This window comes from Aplysia californica, unplaced genomic scaffold, assembly GCF_000002075.1.
Source record: "Aplysia californica isolate F4 #8 unplaced genomic scaffold, AplCal3.0 scaffold00253, whole genome shotgun sequence".
NCBI classification, from domain to species: domain Eukaryota; kingdom Metazoa; phylum Mollusca; class Gastropoda; order Aplysiida; family Aplysiidae; genus Aplysia; species Aplysia californica.
In genome coordinates this window covers 174,425-188,070 of record NW_004797523.1, presented here as the reverse complement: position 1 = coordinate 188,070, position 13,646 = coordinate 174,425, and the positions used below count along the sequence as shown (strand labels likewise).

General features: G+C 41.3%; 1 protein-coding gene across 1 annotated transcript in view; it reads right to left on the bottom strand.

The window, feature by feature from the left end:
• Positions 1–13,339, bottom strand: part of LOC101846657 (cAMP-regulated phosphoprotein 21) — a 76,892-nt gene extending 63,553 nt beyond the window's left edge. The window contains exons 1-2 of the mRNA XM_005100601.3: positions 13,021–13,339; positions 6,707–6,875 (exon numbers count right to left, since the gene is read on the bottom strand). The gene's annotated coding sequence lies outside the window, so the exon portion shown is untranslated. The remainder of the gene's footprint in view (positions 1–6,706; positions 6,876–13,020) is intronic.
• Positions 13,340–13,646: the final 307 nt, after the last annotated feature.

Genomic DNA, 13,646 nt, shown 5'->3' with positions numbered 1-13,646 from the left:
CACCACCCAACTCTTTCCCCAAAACCTACAATGGAGCTTTCCGTTTAAAGTCCACACACACGGCCTGCGATAATAAGAGGGAATATATAAGAGGGGACCTGACCAAACAAACACAACGTCACGTGAAGACTCGAGCCCTCCATTTCCCATAATAGCATTACTGAACTAGTTTTCTCGTAGTCCAGCTTCCAACTCCCCACCCCCCACCCCAGGGGGAGATGCTTGTGTCCACACAGGTGTACTAATTAAATACTATTGTGCAGACATTATGCTGGACGCATTGTACGTCGGCCGCCTGCCCTAAAACCCCGCCACCGCAGTCCCTCCTCACCCCGGAGGACATGTGAAAAGCAAGCAGCGAGCGATTACAGCTCGATTGTTCATCGAACAAAGGCTAGTCTAACATTTGGAACAGCCAGCAGCTCCTCGGTTGAGGCCTAATTATTTCTTTCTTTTTACAGTAATGCGTATCCAACTCTTCCTATACTATTTCCCATCTCTGCGTTTCTTCGTGGCTCCTGACGGTCGAAACAGTAATTCACAACCACCACGGTGATTTAAAAACGTCACCAATGGGTCGTTGCTCATTGCTATTGACAGGCTTTTCACTGTATATCAAGAATATAAAGGTCTCAACCGCTGTGAGAAGTCGAGTTCATGAAACATTTTTTTAAATTTCAACCTGACCCTTGTTTCGACACATCCTTCGCTGACAACAGCAAAACAAGGGAAATATTTCACATCAAGACGAACTTTCTTTCACACGCTAAGCGGCTAACGATAATGTTACGAAGTTCTCGAAGTGTAAGACCAAAGTTCAATACTTCCCTAAAAAATAATATCAATAGTCCAAAGTAGAAACCAGCTGCAATTACCTGTAACTGTAACAAGGAAATCTATTATAATTATAGGAAGAAAAAAAAAACGACTGGCTAGTCCACTGTGTCATAAACAATCACAACTCCCAAGGCGGGTACTAGGCAAACTCGCAATTATAATGTGTCGCCCCCCCCCCCCCCCAATCTCTCTCTCTCTCTCTCTCTCTCTTTTTCCCTCTCTCTCTCCCTCTCCCCCGCAGCCTCTCTCTCTCTCTCTCTCTCTCTCTCTCTGGAGGGGTGTTGTTCTCTCTCTCATTCAACTACGACCCGACCCGATCAAAGAAAAGAGATTTAGATTACATCCAGACAATTTGTTTTAGGTTTAGTAAGCGTTTGAGGGCACTCGCAACACGATAAGGTCAATAGGTGCCAAAGATTAGAGGTTTTACAAGAGAGTAACAAACACAAAAAAGGAGGAGACGATAAAGATGTTTGACAGGAAAGAAGGAGCAAAGCACATCAGAGCACCTGCCAACCACCCACAAAAACAATTTGACGCACAATGACCAGAGCGAATATACAAAATAACCATACACACAAACGCACACATGTTCGCGACCAGGCGAAAAAAACCCACACACCCTCGCTAGTAATATAATAAACACTAAAAGACCAATATAAACACCCAGACAAACGCCCACGTGCACAAACACACACACACTGACACACCAATGTGGCCAGGGGAAGTAAACTGAGCCACTTTAATCCGATTACGTCACGAGTCAAGTGAATTCGCGCCCTAGAAAACGTTCCCGACCTACTCTGCGCTCGATCTAACTTACTTTTGGGCTTATGGATATCTCGAGAAACACGAACGGCAAACAGATAACAAAAAAAAATTACTCAGCTTTGGGGCATATTTCGGCCCAAGAGCTTAACGTAACATAACCAACAAAAAAAACAGGACAGCCCCACACCAAGCCCCGGTGAAGAGATGGTGAAAGGGAGAGTTTTAGTTTTAGTAGAGGTTTTACGGCACTCGCAACTGCATAAGGTCATATGAGCGCCAGAAGATTAGAGGTGTTGCAAGAGAGTAACAAACATAAAAAAGAAGGGGAGATAAGGACGATAGATCTCTGATAGGAAAGAAGGAGCCAACCACACCAGAGCACCCGCCAACCACCCACGAAAGGGAGAGGGTATGTTACAAGTTAAGAGGACAATCATCAAGGACCATTTTTTATACATCAAATTCTGATCCTCAATGTACGTGTCAACTTCACAGCAAATTTCTTCTTTTTTTTTTAGCTCAAGGTTTAAAAATAAAATATCTGCATTTTAAAGGCATGAATGCCCGCCAAACAATTTTTAAGGCAGCCACACTGAGAACTTAAGTCAAGGTCCAAAGCCCGCGACAAATTAAGGAACGTGTGAAGTGGTGCTCGATTAATTAATTGGGCTAAAGACACATTGTTTCTTTGAACTTGAACCATGAGTTACGTGTCTAAATTTACCGTCCACCTCTGTGACATATTGCCCCCCCCCCCCCCTCACCCCCCACCCGCGGGCCCGAGCAGTGACTATCAGCAAGCGCCGACTAATGAAAGGTGTGTTAACACGTCTTATCCACCTCACCCAACAAACGACGCTGTAGTTGCAAATTCACAACACGTGACTGTGCTGCGAAATCAGATAAAACGAGGGCGCGCACAGACACGTCAAGTAGTGCGTCAAGCCGTCCCCGTTCGCCGCCACGTCACGGCGGGCTGACGTCACGACCGGGACACAACAGGCTACGTCACAGAAGCGGGCTCGGCGTCAACGGTGACGGCGCGCAAGGCCCCCCTCTCTCTCTCTCTCTCTCTCTCTCTCTCTCTCTCTCTGTATGTGTGTTTTTCTCTCTCTCATTCAACTACGACCCGACCCGATCAAAGAAAAGAGATTTAGATTACATCCAGACAATTTGTTTTAGGTTTAGTAAGCGTTTGAGGGCACTCGCAACACGATAAGGTCAATAAGTGCCGAAGATTAGAGGTTTTACAAGAGAGTAACAAACACAAAAAAGGAGGAGACGATAAAGATGTTTGACAGGAAAGAAGGAGCAAAGCACATCAGAGCACCTGCCAACCACCCACAAAAACAATTTGACGCACAATGACCAGAGCGAATATACAAACGCACAACCATACAAACCAACGCACACATGTTCGCGACCAGGCGAAAAAAACCCACACACCCTCGCTAGTAATATAATAAACACTAAAAGACCAATATAAACACCCAGACAAACGCCCACGTGCACAAACACACACACACTGACACACCAATGTGGCCAGGGGAAGTAAACTGAGCCACTTTAATCCGATTACGTCACGAGTCAAGTGAATTCGCGCCCTAGAAAACGTTCCCGACCTACTCTGCGCTCGATCTAACTTACTTTTGGGCTTATGGATATCTCGAGAAACACGAACGGCAAACAGATAACAAAAAAAAATTACTCAGCTTTGGGGCATATTTCGGCCCAAGAGCTTAACGTAACATAACCAACAAAAAAAACAGGACAGCCCCACACCAAGCCCCGGTGAAGAGATGGTGAAAGGGAGAGTTTTAGTTTTAGTAGAGGTTTTACGGCACTCGCAACTGCATAAGGTCATATGAGCGCCAGAAGATTAGAGGTGTTGCAAGAGAGTAACAAACATAAAAAAGAAGGGGAGATAAGGACGATAGATCTCTGATAGGAAAGAAGGAGCCAACCACACCAGAGCACCCGCCAACCACCCACGAAAGGGAGAGGGTATGTTACAAGTTAAGAGGACAATCATCAAGGACCATTTTTTATACATCAAATTCTGATCCTCAATGTACGTGTCAACTTCACAGCAAATTTCTTCTTTTTTTTTTAGCTCAAGGTTTAAAAATAAAATATCTGCATTTTAAAGGCATGAATGCCCGCCAAACAATTTTTAAGGCAGCCACACTGAGAACTTAAGTCAAGGTCCAAAGCCCGCGACAAATTAAGGAACGTGTGAAGTGGTGCTCGATTAATTAATTGGGCTAAAGACACATTGTTTCTTTGAACTTGAACCATGAGTTACGTGTCTAAATTTACCGTCCACCTCTGTGACATATTGCCCCCCCCCCCCCCTCACCCCCCACCCGCGGGCCCGAGCAGTGACTATCAGCAAGCGCCGACTAATGAAAGGTGTGTTAACACGTCTTATCCACCTCACCCAACAAACGACGCTGTAGTTGCAAATTCACAACACGTGACTGTGCTGCGAAATCAGATAAAACGAGGGCGCGCACAGACACGTCAAGTAGTGCGTCAAGCCGTCCCCGTTCGCCGCCACGTCACGGCGGGCTGACGTCACGACCGGGACACAACAGGCTACGTCACAGAAGCGGGCTCGGCGTCAACGGTGACGGCGCGCAAGGCCCCCCTCTCTCTCTCTCTCTCTCTCTCTCTCTCTCTCTCTCTCTCTCTCTCTCTCTCTCTCTCTCTCTCTCTCTCTCTCTCCCTCTCTTTCTCTCTCTCTCTCGCTCTCGTCTAAAAAAGGCACGCACAGTAAACAATTCCTCCCTAATAATATTTTAATAGTTTAGTCCAGAATCTTGGTCTCTCTCTATACCTCTACACGTACCTATATCCAATGTTAGCTCACAGGTCTCGCCCCCCCCCCCCCCAAAAAAAAAAAACCCCTTTCCCTTTTCCGTACTTTCCTGGTTATACTTGACATCGATTTTCTTAAACGTTCGTCCAACACATTGTCAGATTCTCGGTGTTATTTCCTTCATCATATTTCTTTCGTTTTTCCCTAACTGCAACAATTTCTCTATGGTGATAAGTCTAACCATCTTTAAAATAAATCTTATGTTAAACTGACATAGAGGTGGAACTCATCTTAGCCGCGTCATTACATGACCCTTTCCGTCTATACAGCACACTGCATTATATACAGAAGAAAGCTTCAGCTTAGTGCACTTTCTCAATTTTTCGAACTTCAAAAACATTTCGCATCAAAACAAAGGCTCCTCTCGGTACTCTCACCTTCCTGATCCTCATTCGATAATCAAACCAGTTCCAACTTGCCTGATGGTGACCCACCCCTTACCATTTTTATAGAGCATTTGGTTCCTGAACTCGTGGTGTCAGTAACTCAAAACAGCCAAAAGTGACAGACAGAACTTTGTAATTCTGAGGTAGCAACTGTCAGCTCCCATGTCACGGTGACAGTTCCTGCATGTCTCAAAAAGTTATTATAAAGACTTCCCTACAAGTCTTTGAAGAGTCCCACCAAGCAGTAGGTTCCTTTCCCTTTTCTCTCCTCTCTCTACCAGCTCTTCTTACAGACAATAATATATATTATACACTTTTCTCACATTTCTAGAGTTATGCTACTCTCGTGGCCAGGATGAATAGTTCAGAACAGTTTGAGTTAGGTGAAAGAGAAGGGCATATAGTCACAATAACTGTTAAAATATTTAGAAAGACAGACAAACAGAAACAACTGAGACAGAAAGGAAAGAAAAGGGACCCACTATAAGTGTCCTCCAACTCCAACCACCAACTTTAGGACAACAAACAAACCAACGAAGAATAACATTTTCAAATATTTATTACTATTATAATGAAAATTTACAATACATGCTTGCGATTTGTTCCATGCCTGTCTCCAAGGGGCATTTCGTCAGACAAAGGAAAGGGAAGCGCCAGCAAGAGACAATAATGTTAGAAGTAAAAAAAACCCACCTAAGACAGGAAAATAAAAGTTTAAATCTTGTTTCTTGTTTAAAATCAAAACCGCAAACATAACAATTAACTATAAACTCCTGAGATATGAATGATTTCAAACAAACAGACGAATAATTTCTAAAACAGTAAAAATAGGCAGAAGTACAAATTAAGCTCCACCATGTAAGTCAGATAGTTGAACGTATCTTTCAGTGTTTTGTCTTAAAACAAAAGGGTATACTCTTATACATTTTTGTTTTGAAGACTGTCAATGTTTTTGTACATGAGTGTGGAGACAAAGGATAATCTTTTTTTTTTAAGAGGAGAAGACGGGAGAGAGAGAAAGACGGAGATGTGAAAAGAAAAAGAGACAAACAGAAAAAACAGGGGAGGAGGAGAAAGACAAGCCTATAGAATGTTATTCACACCATTCAGTTAATTATTTTTCTTGCACAGGGCGCACTACTATTCAATGGAATAGTCTTCTACAAAAGTAATTCTAATTCGTTCCAGACGAAACACGGCCAAAACTCATGTTATTTAGATCAGAAAAAAAAATTTGTTCAACCCACCTTTACCAGGCGAGAAGAAAAAAAAAACAACATTTGGTAATTTTTATGGTCACAGCAACTATGATCAGAGGGAGTTGTACATAACTGAAAATTTAAGTTTGGAAAACAAGTATTTGAATTTGAAGAAAAGTCCAACTTCACAAACAAAGTATAACTTCAAAGCAAAATAGCACGCAAGTCAGCAATGAAGACATCTTGCATTAACGATAATACTCCCTTGACTTTCATGTCAGGTGGACAAGGAACATCATGCACTGGACAAAATAACCAGTATGAACCATGGAAACAAAATCATGGTGTGAGTGTGCTGCTACATGATTGTTTTAGTAAGAGTTTTACTGCACTTGCAACACAATTAGGTCATATTATAAGCACAGAGGATTAGAGGTGTTACAAGAGAGTAGCACACAAAAAAAAGAGACAGGATGATAGAAGTTTGATAGGAAAGAAGGAGCAAACCACACCAGAGTACCCACCAACCACCCACTGCTAGAAGATTGAAAACGTCTTGAATTCAAGATAATTTAAGAGAACAAACACTTTCGTCTCTGAGACACAACACCAGGAAGGACATACACACTCACCTTTCTATAATCTATTTTGCTCCACTGGCAAGGGTCGTGACCTCCACTGGGGTCACAAAAACTGCCAAGGGCAGAATATGTGTGCGTGTGCGTGTGCGTGTGTGTGGGTGGGTGGGTGTGTCAGGGCGGACACCACAGACACTGGACAGCTGTGGTCACACCTCACCTCCTGGGGACAACAGATTCGTACAGTTATAGAAAAAGAGAAGCATATGGTGTACAAAAATAAATTACTTGGAACATTTCCATACAGCACGAGCACCACTGAATGATTATCTAAATCGATCCAGTGTTGTTGTTGTCTATCCAGACGATTATCTAAAAATAAAAGAAAGTGTAAACAAAACAGGGCAGAAACGAAACGGGACAAAAATTACAAAAGCTGTGCCCTACCAGCTTGCTGTTGAACAAAGTTTCCATAATATAATAGTATACGTTGTACATATGTGTAAATCTTTTGTCAAGGGTGAAAACATTCCGTATATTTTTATCACTGGGGTTGAGCTAAGAAGGGGGAGAAATGAACAATTTTCTTTGATAGGCAAAACTGAACAATAAAGGATGAAGCGAAATTCATCTTCAATTTCACAAGTTGCATCTAAACATGTAGGCCTAGGTGAATTTATTAGTTTCCACCGATAAAGATTATTATTCAATAGCAGGCTTTGAGTTTTTAACAAGGTTATAATTCTTCTACAGTAATACAGAGAGGGGCAGACGTTGGATCGGATCATCATCTTCTGATAGTAAAACTCAAGCTTCGTCTCAAAAAGCACGGAACCAGAATAACGAAGTTTCAAGTAACTCTCCTAGATGGACACAAGAAAGAGGGGTTTCAACCCTTGGCTGATCTTGGTGAGGAGGACATAGAGGTGGAAATGCACTGGACAATGGTCAAAGAAGTCTTTACTTCCAACATGGATGTTTACTATCACATTTCCTCTTTATCTTGGCAATCGACTGGGTGATGAAGGAAACCATCAGAGGACACAGAAACGGCATACACTGGACTCCATGGACGCAGTTGGACAATCTGGACAGTGCAGATGACTTGGCGCTTTTGTCTCACACCCAGGAATAAATGCAAGCAAAGACCAAAATTTTAAACAGCCTATCCGAGTCTGCTGGATTGAGGATCTACCCCGGAGAGTCAAAAGTCCAACGGATAGATGCACTACAAAAGGAGCAGGTCAAAACAGAGGAAAATGCACTAGAAGATGTTGAATCCTTCTGCTATCTTGGGAGTATAATAGACAGAGAGGGAGGAACAGACGCTGAAATACAGTCCCTCATTGGAAAGGCACTGGCCACATTTATTTCTTGGAATAGGGTTTGGAAGACCGGGGATATCTCACTATGAAAAGAGCGGAGGATTTTCAACTCAAATGTGAAGTCAGTCTTGTTTTTTAGATGTGAGACATGGAACGCATCTCAGACTTGCATAAAGAGGATCCAGGTTTTCTTGAACAAGTGTCTAAGGAAGTTACTGAGGATCAGATGGACAGACAGTATCACCAACAAGGAAGTATTAAGAAGAACGAGACAGATCCCAGTCAGAGATGAAGTGGGAAAAAGGCGTTGGCCATGGATTGGACACTTTCAGGAAGTCAAGCAGCTGCAAAACAAGGAAAGTGTTAAATTGGAACCTAAAGGGCAAAAGATCAAGGAAAGACCATGTGGAACCTGGAGAAGAATCACAGAAATAGATGCACAGAAAAGTGCGAAGTGGGAAGACATGGAGTGACATCAAGTGACTAGCCTAGGATAGGGAAAGGTGAAAAGTGTCGGTTCATGGCCTATATCTTGATCCAGAGTGAGAAAGGCAATGAAAATTTAACTCTTTTGGCCTACAAACCCCTCTATAACCAAAAATAGGGGTTTTCCTCAGAATCCTCCCCCTAAAAATCGGAGTCGAGGCGGAAAAAAACTCCCTGAAGTCTCCAGAACCCCAGTAGAGTTAGATTATGTAACGAACCAATCATGGCAAATTAATGTGAATTACTCATAAAAGCACACAAAACAGGTTATTTTCAAGTCATTTGTGATGAGTTGTGCAAATATTGCAAATAAACTAAAAATAAAAAAATGTTTAATTGCACATTATTTTACAACAAGTTTTCTACGACTGATAGAAATAAAATTAAATTGTTAAAAATCAGATTTTTATGAAAATCTGATCGCAGTGCTCTTTGGTTTCAATACCACCAGAGGTTGATATGATAAATCTGCTGTGAGGACTGTCCAACCAATGTGAGTGGGAAATCTGACCTCAACTATCTTCACAGTGCTCAAGCGGCGAACTGGTACAGAAACTTTGAATAGCCAGAAGTATGAAATTTGACCACTGCTTCCCGCCCTGACCTGATCACAGGCTAAATCCAGCTGAGAAAAAAGTTCCCAAAATCATATAATATATAATATATATAATTATCATTATAACATTAAACAGGAGAAGGGTGGTATCGGTTGATTATGCTTACAATACATCGATGGGAGGGGTTATGGGTGGAAACAAAGAGGCGCTCAATTGTTTCTGTTTTTAATTGGTCAGACAGTGGTCCCAATGAGATACAAGCACTGGGTAGCAATGGATTAGTACAGTAAAAATGATTTTAAAAAACGACCTGAGAGATGTAAAGTTTTGACCTCTGCTTTCTGATTGGACATGCGACTCTTGGCCTGGCTGGCTCGCTAACCATCAGTACCTCCTACCTCGTCAAATTTCCCCCATCCAAGACGAAAAACGACTATAGCAATTTCTTTCAGGCTCCTTTACAATTTCATTTTGAACAGGTTTGACTGTTTATCTAATTTCCTCTGTCTCTGCACTGCAAACTACTGGTAGATCTTTCATCATCAGCACTTTTCGAACTTTGTCGTTTTCAATCTATGACTCCAGATCCAGATGAATCCTGAATCAAGGTCGATACTCTTAACTCCCTAGTTGCATCAAAACTGGAAACAAAAGGGAGCTCAAATAAATCAGGATTTCTCTGAGGTATCGATAAAGGGCGCGGGGGGGGGGGGGGGGGGGGAGGTGGACAAGTGGTCCAAAATTAACAAATGGGGTAGAATTTTAAAAAAGGTGGACGGGGGTGGCACATTCAACCTCATATCCCAGTACTAGAACAAATCAGTTTGGTTTCTCCTTCAGTGAACAAAAGAACAAGTGATCATGAATTTTTTATGATTTTTGTAAGTTACTGTGACAACTTTTCCCATTTAGGAATAAACCAGTTTCATTTTTTTAAAATAAACCAAAATGTGTGCAAAAGTTTAGAAAAAACACAGAAAATTGAGGTAGCCAACGCGGTAGCGGTACTAATACTGAGGGTAATTAAGTTTCATTATTCTAAATACATGTTTCACATGATCGTCAGTCATGGCAAGTTTGAAAATAATAAACGGGGGGTATGGAATAAGGAGCAGGGGTGCGCAAAAAAAAAAGAAAATAAATAAGCATGGGGGGGGGGGGGGGGATGGCTTATTCGATACCTTAGAGTATTGTAAAGACTACCCAGGTCAAAATCAACTTAAAAGGTAATGTGCAAATCTGTATTATGAAATATAATAACAAAATACTTGAACCATAACAAAAAAGAAAAGGATCTGGTCTTTGACACACCAAACTTTACAGCCTGCATTAGCAATACATTTTTGTGTGGAGTTATTCAACTTGCACAACACCATCATATTACACTTTATGAACATGCATCCACTGTGCAGCCCTCAGTAAAGTTCGGTAAAATTTTACTTTCGCACCCCCATGCAGATGCACTGCTTTCGGTGGATAAACTGACATATTTTTCACTACAGAACACATGCACCTGGCCACTTGCAAAACATCAAATTATGGTGAATTTACAAGGGGCATGCCCCCTAACCTCGCCCCCCCCCCCCCTTATCCACCGTAAGCAGTGCATCCCCATGGCCCCCCCCCCCCCCCCCTATATATATATATATATATATGCCGCCCAGAACCACCCCTCCCCCCCCCCCCAGTTTGTTTAAAAAACAAAAGACAACTTAATTCTTTGAATCTATTTTTAAAAAGACATATTATAGCAGGTCCATACATAAAATAATTGAAGTAGCTATTCTATTGAGACTCGAGTCAGAATAGCCTCCCGTGGCTATTTGGACTCAAACTACAAAGCGCGACTTTGAATGACTGACATTTGTTCCTTTGGAGGGAGGGGTTTAAACTTTTTTTCTGCTTAATTTCTATCAGAACTTCCAACTGATCAATGATTTTGTTTTTCTCGTCAAATAAAGCGGGTATAGACTACATTGAAAGTCATAATCCTTTGTTGTTCTGAAACTTTGATTTTCAATTTTTTTTCACTGCTTTGAGTACAGATTGCTGTTTCCCTGTTTGCCTTTGTTGTGTAGTGTTTCAGGTTTTGCAACTGTCCACTTTTGACACCAGTTATTTAACTTTTCTTAATTTGTGTAGAAAATTTTGGCAAGTTAGTAGAAACCGAGGAAGGCCAAGGCGAATTGCCTGTCCGCCCCCATCCAATACACGCATTGGAGTTCTTGAATCCGAATAGCCAAGGGAGGTTATTCAGACTCAAGTGCAAATAGTCGCTGCCAACAATAATACCCCAGGCCCCAGGTTTATCCCATGAGATCATTTGGAAGTGGCGGTAGGAAATGAAAGGGAGTGGCATATTCCCAACTCCTTTATGAGTACAAAATTTTAATCTCTAATACAGGAACTGACTCTAAGAGGATTAGACTAGAGATCTGGATATCTACATCTACACTTAGACTTTAAAATCAAACTGAATTTACACGAGAATAGGGTAGAGACATAAATTAACAATTAAAGAATAGCATTAGATCTGTATGCGAATCTGCCTTTAAATTCAAAACTCCTTCTTCAGATAATTCTACATTTGGCCCCCAGAAATGCACAAACTGCAGCAGATCACTGAGAACCTAAATGGTACTGGGGACAGGGTATATCGGTTTTAATTCAAAACACATTTTATTAGGCATACCAGCCACCGTCTATTCAAAGTCATAATAATGGCAGGTTAACCAGTGCTGCTATTCTTTAACTGATTCCATCCATTCGGCCGCTGACAGCGGCTCTGAGTTTTTCTGCAGCCTACATTCGGCCGCTGTGAGCGGCTAAATCCGAGCAAAATCCGAAACAAATGTGCACTTTTTAACATAGTTCCTACTTTTTAAGTTGTCGAAAGGAAGTAAAACATGGTAAACAAACCTGACCTCAATCTCTGAGCCCCAATATAGATCGAAACTCTGCGAAAATCTTGCAAAAACCATTGTTTTGTTGTCGCTATGTAGACTACATCTAAGGGTAAATAACACAGAGCTTTGTGTGTAATAAAAAAGCCCTTCAAAGTAAGACATTCAACTAAATTTGTGAAATTCTTGCATAAATGTGTGCTAGGGTGATATGGCTACAATTTTGTGGTGATTCCTATGGATTATAAGGACTTGTAGAGCTGAGAAAAAGTGTTAAGTTGAAATTTTCAAAGAGGTGTTGCGCAATGTTTTTTCTTCATTCGTTTTTGTCTGAGAGAAAATACAATACAAGCAGATTAAAATAGGTCATTGTTATTGAAATAAACAGATTCCTCTATTGATTCCTATCAGTTTGGTATATGAAATACATATTAGAGTAACTTAGAGCTTCACAGTAATGGATTAAGCATGCACCCCAGGTCTAAAACTGAACAGAGTAAAATAATTCTGTCCAGAGCCTGAAAAAATCAAGGATGGAATCAGATAAATACTTTTAAATATTAACATGTTGGATATTTAATTCTAGAAAATACTAAGCAACATGATACAGTATTCACATAAAATCTAGATCTAGCAGAGCCAACCACTCGAGTCTTACTTGAGACAAGGATTAGATTTCTAGATCAACCGTGTGAAGACAACAACAGGAAAGTCACCCCCTACTTGCTAACAGTACAGCAACAAACCTTAAGTCAAGTAAAATCTCTGATTTGGCTAACTGGTCAGTCCACTGAATTAAGTAAGTCGGGAAAATCTAACAACAGCATTGCAAGTATTTTGAAATAATAGTATTTCTTATCTAAAGCTAGCCGCGCGTCATCCATGACTTGGTTCCTCGTCCGCGGTGTCGTCATTATCTCAAAGAGTGCAGTCGTCACAGTCGAAATAAGTGTCAGCAGTCAGCAGTAGCAGAGCAGTTTCCCCGTTTCTCAATGTTATGACACTTACATGCATTCTATTACCCTTTGTGATGAAAATATACGCAAAAAAGAAAGTGGAAATTAAATCATAGGCATTTCTATAGTGAAATTACAAACCTGGACCGAAATTTTGCTCCAGGTGTCCCATGACAAAAACATAAAACTTCGATATCAGACAACATCTCCCATCGACAGGAAAATGGCAGCCCATCCATTGAACGAATGACGTCACAGGAAATGGAACTCTTCTTCGTGACATCACAAGTAAATCTGCGCTAATGTCATCGATCGCATTATTGATTTCTATGCATTAGGCCTCCTCCTCCTCCTTCTCCTCTTCCTCCTCAAGAAAGAAATGATGGCAATAAGGTGAACCAGAACCCCAGACCCCGATCCATGAAAAACACATGTAATAATTTCCCTTCTCACTTCTACAGGGATTTCTGTTAGCTTCCTTCGCCGGTATAGTTCGATTTCCCTATTTTTTAAAATTATTATTATTATTTTTTGTTTGTTTCTCAACTAGAGCAAATATTAGATCTATTATTGTTTTATTTTCCACAAGCATGCTTTCCACAATGCTCTCATCGGCCGTCAAATTGCTTATGTGGGTTCAGAATGCAAGCACGCCTGAGCAACCACCTATGAGATGCCATGTTTTGTTATGTGCGTGCTTGGGTTTGTGTGTGTGTGTGTGTGCGTGTGTGTTTGTGTGTGTGTGTGTGTGTGTGTGTGTGTGTGTG